Here is a 10,000-nt window from a genome sequence, read left to right as displayed (position 1 = left end):
GTGCAGATGGGCATGTAGCTAGAGTATGTAGGAAGAAGGGATCAAGTCAGCTAGGATGTTTGAGAAACCAGAGTGTAAGAGGGTTCAGCTGGGTGAGTCATCGAGTGTGTGCGGAGTGAATGTGATGCATGTTCGCGAAGGTTTACTGCATGAAGACGTGATGAGTGAAAGAGCTTATTACCGCATGAGTACAAAAGTAAATTTCAGTGGAATAGAGCTAGTTGGTCTGATTGATCCTGGTTGTGGTGTTAATTTAATGTTTAGGAATGCATATGATGAGGTCAGGGATGGTTGTGAATTTAACGGATGTAAGGGTGAAGTGAAAGGCATTGGTAGTTTGAATATGCCTGTGTTAGGCAAGATGCGCAGAAATGTTATTATTGGGGGCCTGATGATGGATGATAATGGTTTTTACGTGGTTGAAGGAATGAATGAGAAATATGATGTATTGCTTGGGTAGAAATTTTTGAAAAAAATGTGGTATGATTGTACATTCGAGTGTGAATATGATAAAGATGAAAATTAAGGGTAATATTATTGGGGAATTTTATTTAAGGGGAGGCGGTAGAGTGAGTACGAAGGTGTGGAAGGGGGTGCCATTGGTAGCAAGGGAAAGTGTAAAGTTATTAAGTAAGAAAGGTGAGGTTATTAGTGTAAAAGTTGCCTGGCCAAGTAGTCTTTGAATTTCCAATAGTGACAAGCATGAATATGCAGTGGAAGGGATGGAAGCAGGTAATTTAGTGAAAACGAGTGCGTACATATATGATGGTATTATGAATAAGCAGGAACCTCAGGTGTATGTAAGTTTGTTGCCGAGTGTTAGGAGGAAGAGAGTACGTAGTATATGTGAGGGCGATTGCATGGGATGTATGTATACACTGATCAATGGAGAGGATGAAAGATATGTTAAGGTGAGACAGGTACTGACTGGTAAAGTAAAGAATGATAATGAATGGGAGTACAATACATTGAAAGAAAAAATTAGATTACATGAGAGTAAAGGTGAGGTCGAAAGGGAACTATTGTTTGAAATGTTGCGGGATATGCGGAGATTTTTGAGTCTCGGTGACGAGGATTTGGGGGTGTCAAAGCTACCGCAATTTTAAATAATTCTCAGTGATGATATCCCTATATATCAACGTCCAAGGCATTTTTCTCCGCCTATCGGCAGAGAGATAGAGGAGCAGTGTCAGGAATTAGAGCGTATGGGTGTAATAGAAAGGAGTGAGAGTGCCAGGAATAGCCCTATTGTCCCTGTACGAAAGCCTGATGGAAGTTTATGCATGTGTATTGATTATTGGAAGGTGAATGGAGTAACTGTTAAAGAACGTTTTCCTATGAATGTGGTGTCTGATTGTGTTTATAAGATGCATGGAATAAAAGTTTTTACCAAATTTCATTTAGTTTGGGGCTATTACCAGATGCGTCTGGCAGAGGGGAGCAGGCCCTTTACTGCATTTTCAAGTAGCAATTATCATTTTCAATGTGAAAGGTTGAGTTTTGGTCTTGCTAATGCACCTGCTGCCTTCCAAAAGGCAATGCATGTTGTTTTGGCTGGGTTTGATCGACAAAAGGTGATTGTTTATAGATGACATTTTGATAGCGAGTGAGACTGTTGAGGAACACATGCAGTTGCTTGAGGCAGTGTTGAGACGGTTAATAGAAGTAGGTGGGAAAGTTAAGCTTGAGAAGTGTGCGTGGTTGGCCAGGGAGGTGGAATTTCTTGGGCATGTGGTGAGTGAATCAGGTATAAGGAAGAGTGATAAGTTTGTGAATAAGGCGAGAGAATTTCCACGTCCCCGGACTGTGCGCGAGTTGAGAGGTTTTCTTGGTTTGATTGAGTTTGGTCGCAAGTTTGTTAAAGATTGTTTGGGTATAGGGAAGCCTCTGAATGAATGGACGGGTAAGAGGAATGCAAGGGTTGCTAGGACAATAGAGAATTTGAATGAATTTGATTTTAGGTTAGAATATGTACCGGGAAGTAAAAATGTGATAGCAGATGCGATGTCAAGAATGCATGGTAGGATGGAAGATAATGAGAGTGATCATAATTCTGTAAGGTTGCCTGAAGGTTTAGCTGTGGAACAAAGGTTTGAAAGGAAAGATATGTTATATAAATGCATCTTAAGAGGGTTGGGTGAGTTAATACAAAAGGGGTCAGATAGGGAAATACCAGGTAGCGTAAATGAGCTTAAAAGAAGGGTGATGAATGAAGTATCGAAAGAAATGGTACTTAAGGAGGAGAATTGTGTACTTGAAGGGGAAGTATTATCAAAGATATTAATGATGGTAAGTGTGTTGTACGGTGTAACTATGTATTTGTATTTTGGATGGAATCGACTGATGGAATATAGGGCATATAAGGAGAATGATAGCGAACATATTTTGAGGATTCAATATAATGAGGAATATTGCAAATTGTTGAGTGAGAAGGATAATGGTGAGAGTGACTTTAATGCAAGACAGTGAATATGAAGAGTGAGTGACAGAATTGAAAGGAGAGTAAATGTATGCATACATGGTGTAAAAGGAAGAATGATGACATATGTTAATATAAAAGAGAATGAATATTTTAGTCTAATTGATACGGGGGCACAAGTGTCATTGGTAAATGCGTCGGTTATTGATGGAATTGAGAGGTACAATTGGGGAGTGAAAAGACAGTGTATGAATGGGAAAATTCATGGGATAGGTCAGGGAAGTTTACTTGTTTAGGAAGAGGTGAGGTTAAAGGTGAAACTAGGGAGTATGGAAGTTGAACACAATTTTATATTAATTGGGGAGAATGAAATGCCTAGTTTTTTTTTTTTTTATAGGAATCGATTTTTTAAGGCTGCATGATGTGTCAGTTGATATCGGTGAGGGTTTGCTTTTGAAGAATGGCTGTAAGTTAATAGTAATTGAGGATAATAGCATATTTATGACAAATTTGGTTGGCATGATTGATATTACGAAGAGTGAAGATGATTTGTTGACCAAAGAAGAGGTGGAAGAGATACAAGATGAATGTTTGGAAATTAATAGGTTACGTGAATGTATTTTGAATGGTAGTAGGGTAGAAGAATGGCCGTCTGGTTTGGAAGTGTATAAGAAAGTTGTTAAAAGATTTATAGTTTGTAAGAATATTGTGTATTTTTTGCAAAGGAGAATGGATGAAGATATATATGTTCCTGTATTTCTGATGCATGCAGCTGTAAGTATGTGTATGTTAGTGCATAACAGGTATGGGCATATGGGGAAGAATAAATTGTGGGAGTGCATGCGAGAAAGATTGTTTACACCTGGGTTGAGTCAAATTTGTTGGGATGTAGCGACTACTTGTGAGAATTGTCAGAAGGGGAAGTATCAGAGCATGCATGCAAGTCTGCCTGTTTTGAGGTTACATATGAAAGAACCATTTGAGATGTTTGTGATTGATTGTGTTTCGTTGCCTGTGAGTAAGTTTACGTATGCAGTGCCTATAAAGAATAAAATGAGCGAAACTGTAGCGAGAATGTTAAGTCAAGTGATGTTGCCGGTGTGTGTGTGTAAGCCTGCGAGAATGTTAAGGGATAATGGACCTATGTTAGATGGCAGTTTGAGCAGATGTTACGAGAATGGGGTATTGAGCATTTGTATTCTACTCCTTATATGCCAAGTGCGAATGGGTTGGCTGAAAGGACTGTAAGAACATCAACTGAAATTTTACGAATGATGAGTACATATGATAATGATTTGGATTTGTATGTTGGTAGAGCGTTGTGGGTTTATAATGCAACAGTGCATAAGAGTACGGGTATGTTTCCATGTAAGTTTGTGTTAAATTTTGAAAAGATAGTAAGACCGAGGCTGGGTGTGTCGGGGATGATAGAGATGTGTGGAGGAAAGCAAATGAGAGGTTTGAAAGCTGGAAGATGGTGAGAAAGTGATGAAAGAAATAATTGAAAAGGGTAGAATGAATGTAAATAAGGTGCGCGGTAAATTTGAAGGTCCTTATGAGGTGTTAGAAGTTCGTTTGAGTGGATTAAGTTATGTTTTGGGTAAGTTGTGTGTGGATGGTAGTGTGGAAAGAGTTAAGGCACACCACAACCGGTTGCATAAATGGAAGGAGGTACCCAATTATATCCAAGAGAATGGGATGAGTAAATGGTTGAAAAGGAACAAGTGTGAACCTAGTATGTACGAGGAATTAGGTCTAAAAGATAAACAGTTGGTGTAAGTAGAATATATAAAAAGGAAGAATATGAAAGCTTTAAGTAAGGATGAAAGAAGGGGAAATTTTATAAGCAAAAGTGAGAATAGAAATAAGTATGACAAGGGTGTAAATGTACAATTGAGTGAGGAAGATAAATGTGTTCATACAGATGAATCATGGCTGAGTATGAATGATACCTATAGTGTGTGTGGCTTTTCCTTTGATGATGTAAAAGAAAGTATGACGAATGCGAGAATGAGAGTTAGGGGAATGATAAGTAGTAAGGATGAATCTTTTATTAAAGTTGAAAATGGTTTGGATGAAATAGATAAATTACTGATGGTAATAAGTGAGATTTTAGGGCCAGATGATAGTGAGGTAGATGGGATAGTGCATGATATATTAGATGATAGGAGTATAGATGGGAATCAGAATAGGACAATGAATGGTAGCGATATGGAAGAAGTGAATGAGAGAGTATATGAAGGCCCAGTTACTCGAAGCAGAGGTCCTGTTCCCAACTGCGACTGGGATATGAAAAAAATTAGGCAAGTGTTGTGTGAGACGGATTTGGCAAAGTAAAGGGGGAAGAATGTGGAGTATAATTTTTGTCTTATTTTTATTTATTTTTGGTTGTTTGCCAAATGCAGAGAGAGAGAGAGAGAGAGAGAGAGAGAGAGACAGACAGACAGACAGACAGAGAGACAGAGTATGTGTGTGTGTGTCAGCGTGGGTATCAATTGTTTGTTTTGAGAAAGACTGTTGGTATAAATGAGGTTGTTTGTTTATGTTTTTAGCTAGGTTAGGAGAGTGGTGTATTTGACTGCAGCTAAAGGCAAGTGTGAATGCTGGGCTATTATTATTATTATTATTATTTATTACCAGTGTAGAAGTGTTTTGTTTATTTTCACAGCTATAATTCCTCCTTTGTAGAGAATTTTTATGTGAAATTGATTGTTGACGACCTGGCTTGTGATAAGAAACTTGATACGACCACTCAGAATTATACAATTGTTGATGACCCGGAATGTATGAACTTTCGATTGCTGTTGTTGATGATGATGATGATTATGATGATGATTATGATGACGATGATGATAATTACTACCCAAATCAGGGAGGCAGTTGTGGTAAATTGCCACACAGTGTACTGTGTCACCCACAGAGCTGTGGTAGTTTGCCGAAAAGGACAGTTCGGCTTTCTTTGGACAATAGTTTTGGTGTCAACATATATATATATATATATATATATATATATATATATATATATATATATATATATATATATATATATATATATTTTTTTTTTTGATACATTAATGTCTGAATTCTCTTACCAACCTCGGGATCAGAGCACCAGGTGAAATCACACGAAAACAAGAGCTTGTGACCGGCTGGGAATCGAACCCTGGTCCGGCAAGCTTGTATAGACAGTGAATAAACCACTTGGCCACAAAGAAAGATGAAAGTCAATGACAGTTCTTCCGTACTTATACCGGCCGGTCACAAGCTCTTGTCTCTGTGTGATTTCGCCTGGGGCTCTGATCCCGAGGTCGGTAAGAGAATCCAGAGATTTATGTATCAAAAATATATATATGGCTTATTTGAATATGGAAAACACGTCTAAATGTGCAAAATATATCATTAATTGAATGCCAAGTAACAAACTACCAATTAGCTACGTTGGTGAAGATGGGCTGGTTTCAATTCTAAGTATATATATATATATATATATATATATATATATATATATATATATATATATATATATATATATATATATATATATATATATATATATATATATATATATATATATATATATATATATCATTACACCTTCCACATTATTGTAATTATTGTATATATTTTGCCCGACTGATTTCCCCTGTATACCACTTTCCTTTGTCCTTTCCCAGACTCTTGTTTGCCTTGTTTCACACTCCTTGTTCTTACTTGCTCCGCCCATCCATAATTTCTTCGACCCCTAAATGTAATTTTGAATCAGTCTCCACTCAGCAACTATACCAAGGACTTTGGTGTCCGGCAGGAAAGCAGTCCCCTTTATTGTGATGTATCTATAACCTGAGTATAAGTGATATTTTTTGTAAGAATTTAATAAAGAATTGTGCTTTTGTTTCAAGTGTTCTCAATTTCCAGTGTGATTACTTTTCGAGACGTGGTTGTCGTTTGTCATTTGTCGTTTGTCATTTGTCCTATTGTGTCATTCCTGTCCTTTATTGTAATTGTGTTCCTTTTATACGGACTTTAAGTCTAATAGTAATGTTTTGTAAATAGTTTTGTCATTAATATATCTAAATCTTGTTTGATCGTATTCTCATTCAAACACCTTTATTTTGAACTCACCTGCTAAGATGGTAAATTACCTTCCTCTCTCACGACTTTAATAATATTATTGGGGCCCGACCGGGATCTTTTTGCTAAACTACGTGGGTATGTAATAATGGACAACCTTGTTAAGAATCAGTCGTTTGTTTATGTAGTTGATGATTCGTTATTCAACCTTACGTGATATAAACATCCTGAGTTATAGTTGGTTAGGTGCCTGTTTTTGTGATTGCTAGACCGCTGAAGAATCTATTTCCATCGTGCGTAAATTTTCCGGTGACAGAAGGTGGCCACTTCTGTTTTAGTAAACGACTGCCGGTCACCTTGTTATGGTTTTTCCCCCTCCTCTCATAACCGAGACTCAGTGCGCGGGTTAAAAAATTATATCTGTCGTACCATTGTTAAAAATTAATTTCTCTCGAATCATTCGTGACTTTCACGTGCTTATAGTCTTTTCCTGGGTCCTTAGATACCTGTCTCTTGCGTTATTCATTTTCTGTAAAGTATAATGAATCATGTTGACGCCTCGACATATGTGTGTGAAGTTACCGTTCTAATCAAAGTGCAGTAAGTTACGGTTGTTAGCTGAGCGACGGTACTTCCTTTTGACTTCAATTTGGTTCGAACCGAGAGTAAAATACTTCCAGTGCATCCTTATCCATTCTCATTTTCCCGTATCTAAAATGTTTTGTGTATAAATATTTGTCTAATCTGTTACTATTTATGCGTGGTTTATGGTTTTATGCGTGGTCAATGCTTAACTAAGTTAGCTCCAATTTAACAATTGTAAAACTCAGGTGTTTATATTGTTCTTGAAGTTTCTTTTTAGTCTTCACAATGGCGAAGTTTGATACTCAAAAGTTTGTGGCGGATCCTTCCTCTGAATTGCATACCCTTACCGATGCTAGGAAGTCAGAATTAATGGAAGTAAATAGGCATTTAGACCTCGAGGTACGTTCTAGTATGCGTAAGTTTGACATTAGGAAAGTGATAATAGCTCACTATATGCGCATTGGAACCTTGGTTGACGAAGCTAGGCAGTATCTTGTTCTAGAAACCCTTTCCCTTACAATTGAACAAAAGCTAGAGTTTGAACGTCTTACAGTCGAGCGTGAAAAAGCTCAGTTAGCTTTAAGACAGGAACAGTTAGCTTTGCAAGCCACTGAAAAGAGACGTGGCTTTTTTGAAATGGAGAAAGCTAAGTTAGATTTTCAAGCTAGGGAAGAAAGAGAAAAAGAAAGGGAAAAAGCTAGGGAAGAATGAGAAAAAGAAAGAGAAAAATTTGAAATGGAGAAAGCTAAGTAAGAATTTCAAGCTAGGGAAGAAAGAGAAAAAGAAAGAGAAAAGTTTGAAATGGAGAAAGCTAAATTAGAATCAGAAGCTAGTTTAACTATCAAGGTGTAACAAGTTAGGGCTTCAATCAATCTTCAGAATAGGCAAATGGAAAAAGAGTTATCTCCCTTTGACCTGACTAAAGATATAAAGTTAGTTCCCTTATTCACAGAGTATGATCCAGAGGATTATTTTCGGGTATTTGAGGAAACTGCTAATCACCTGTATTGTCCTGATGAACAGTGGGTATGGATCCTCAAACCTAAAGTGTCAGGTAAACCTGCTAAGGATGTTAGGCATCTGGATGATACTAAGGATTATAAACAGGTAAAGAAAGCAATCTTAGATATAGACAAGCTTTTCGTAACTTAGGTAAAGCAAATATCCAGACTTTCCTAGAATTCGCTTCTGACAAGCTTAGAGCTTTCAAGAAATGGCTTAAGTATGCTGAAGTAACTTCTCTTGAAGATCTGATGAATTTAATGGTTCTTGAAGAATTTAAAAGGAAACTTCCCATTAATGTAATGCTCTATATTGAAGATAGGCAGGAGAAAGATTTAATAAAGGCTGCTTCCTTGGCTGATACTTATTCCTTAATACATAAGTCTATTCTTAATAAAAGAGCTGAGGTTTCTGTAAAACTAGTTTCAGGAAAATCCCAGCAGATTTCGGCTGATAATCCCAAAGGTTCTGATAATCCTAACTTTAGTTATTGTAAGAAAGAAGGACATACTATTCGTAATTGTAAAAACCCTAAATGTAAAGGATCTGATAACTACCTAATGTTTTTATGAAACCCAACATAAAATTTTCAACCTCCCAGAGTAAACCTGTTCCGCATGTGCAAGCAAATGTACCAGATGTGTTTGATCATTTTAAGTCTGAAGGTATAATAGCCTTGGGGGAGAAAGAACAGAAGTCTAAGGTCACTATATCACGAGACACTGGAGCTGCTTTAACTTTTTTGCATAGTAAGGCTTTACCTAATGTTGAGAATAATCTAACTGGTGAGAAGGTGGTTGTAAGGGATCTCACTGGAATCTCATCCATTCCCCTTGCCAGTGTCTACCTCGATTGTTCACTTGTAAAAGGGAAATTTTGATTAGGGGTGATTGATACAGAATTGCCGGTAAAAGGAGTTTCATTGCTATTGGGAAATTAATTGTACCAAATTTAATTTTCACTGATACCCCCATGGATGATAGGGTAGTTTTGGACAAACCTTTGATGGATGATGAGAAGGTAGATCTTGAACAAGCCCCAACTCATATAGTCACTCGGTCCCAAACAGGAGAAAAGTAAATGGCTTTGAAGTAGATAGTGATTTCTTAGCTAAGGTAATTTCTAGAGATAAACTAATAGCTGCCCAGAGGTCAGATCAATCTTTATCTTGTTTGAATGATAAGGCTGTTGATATAAAATCTTTGAATAAATCCCCTTCTTTTTATCATAATAATGGTATCCTAATGCGTTTTTACCGTCGTTCTAACTATTCAAATCTTGATACCTGGAGTGGGAAATACCAAATTGTTGTTCCTTCAGTACGCACTCATATAATGGAAAATGCATATGATGGACCAGGTGGTCGTTTGGGACAATACAAAATGTACTATAGAATACTTGATAAGATCTATTGGCCTAATTTGAAGAAAGACGTAGGAGATTTCATGAATACATGCCATGTATGCCAAATATCTGGCAAACCTAGCTAGGTAATTCCTAAAGCCACATGAGCCCTTTGAGAAATTAGTCATAGACTGTGTTGGACCCTTGCCCAAGACGAAAGGTGGTAACCAATATTTATTAACTCTTATGTGTCCCAGTACTCGTTTTCCAGAGGCCATTCCACTTAAAAATATATCTGCCAAAAATATTACTAAACACCTTTTAAGTTTCTTTACTACTTACGGGATCCCCAAGGATATCCAAACTGATCGTGGCTCTAACTTTACATATAAAATTATTTTTTTCAGAAATCCTTAATAAAAAATTTTTTTTTCAGAAATCCTTAATGAATTAAATATAAAACATAGCTTATCATCTGCATATCATCTGGAATCTCAGGGAGTCCTTCAACGATGGCACCAAACAAGTATGTTAAAAAAGTTTTGCTTAGAAGAGCAATCTTGATTGGGATGAAGGAGT

At 37.0% G+C, this 10,000-nt stretch overlaps 1 pseudogene; it reads left to right on the top strand.

Annotated features, from left to right (window-relative positions):
• Nucleotides 1-3,259: 3,259 nt before the first annotated feature.
• LOC137629772 (uncharacterized) lies at nucleotides 3,260-7,786 on the top strand (annotated as a pseudogene).
• Nucleotides 7,787-10,000: the final 2,214 nt, after the last annotated feature.

This window comes from Palaemon carinicauda, chromosome 1 (assembly GCF_036898095.1).
Source record: "Palaemon carinicauda isolate YSFRI2023 chromosome 1, ASM3689809v2, whole genome shotgun sequence".
Taxonomy (NCBI): domain Eukaryota; kingdom Metazoa; phylum Arthropoda; class Malacostraca; order Decapoda; family Palaemonidae; genus Palaemon; species Palaemon carinicauda.
The sequence above is the reverse complement of the archived record's forward strand: the minus strand, read 5'-3'. Positions and strand labels throughout refer to the sequence as shown.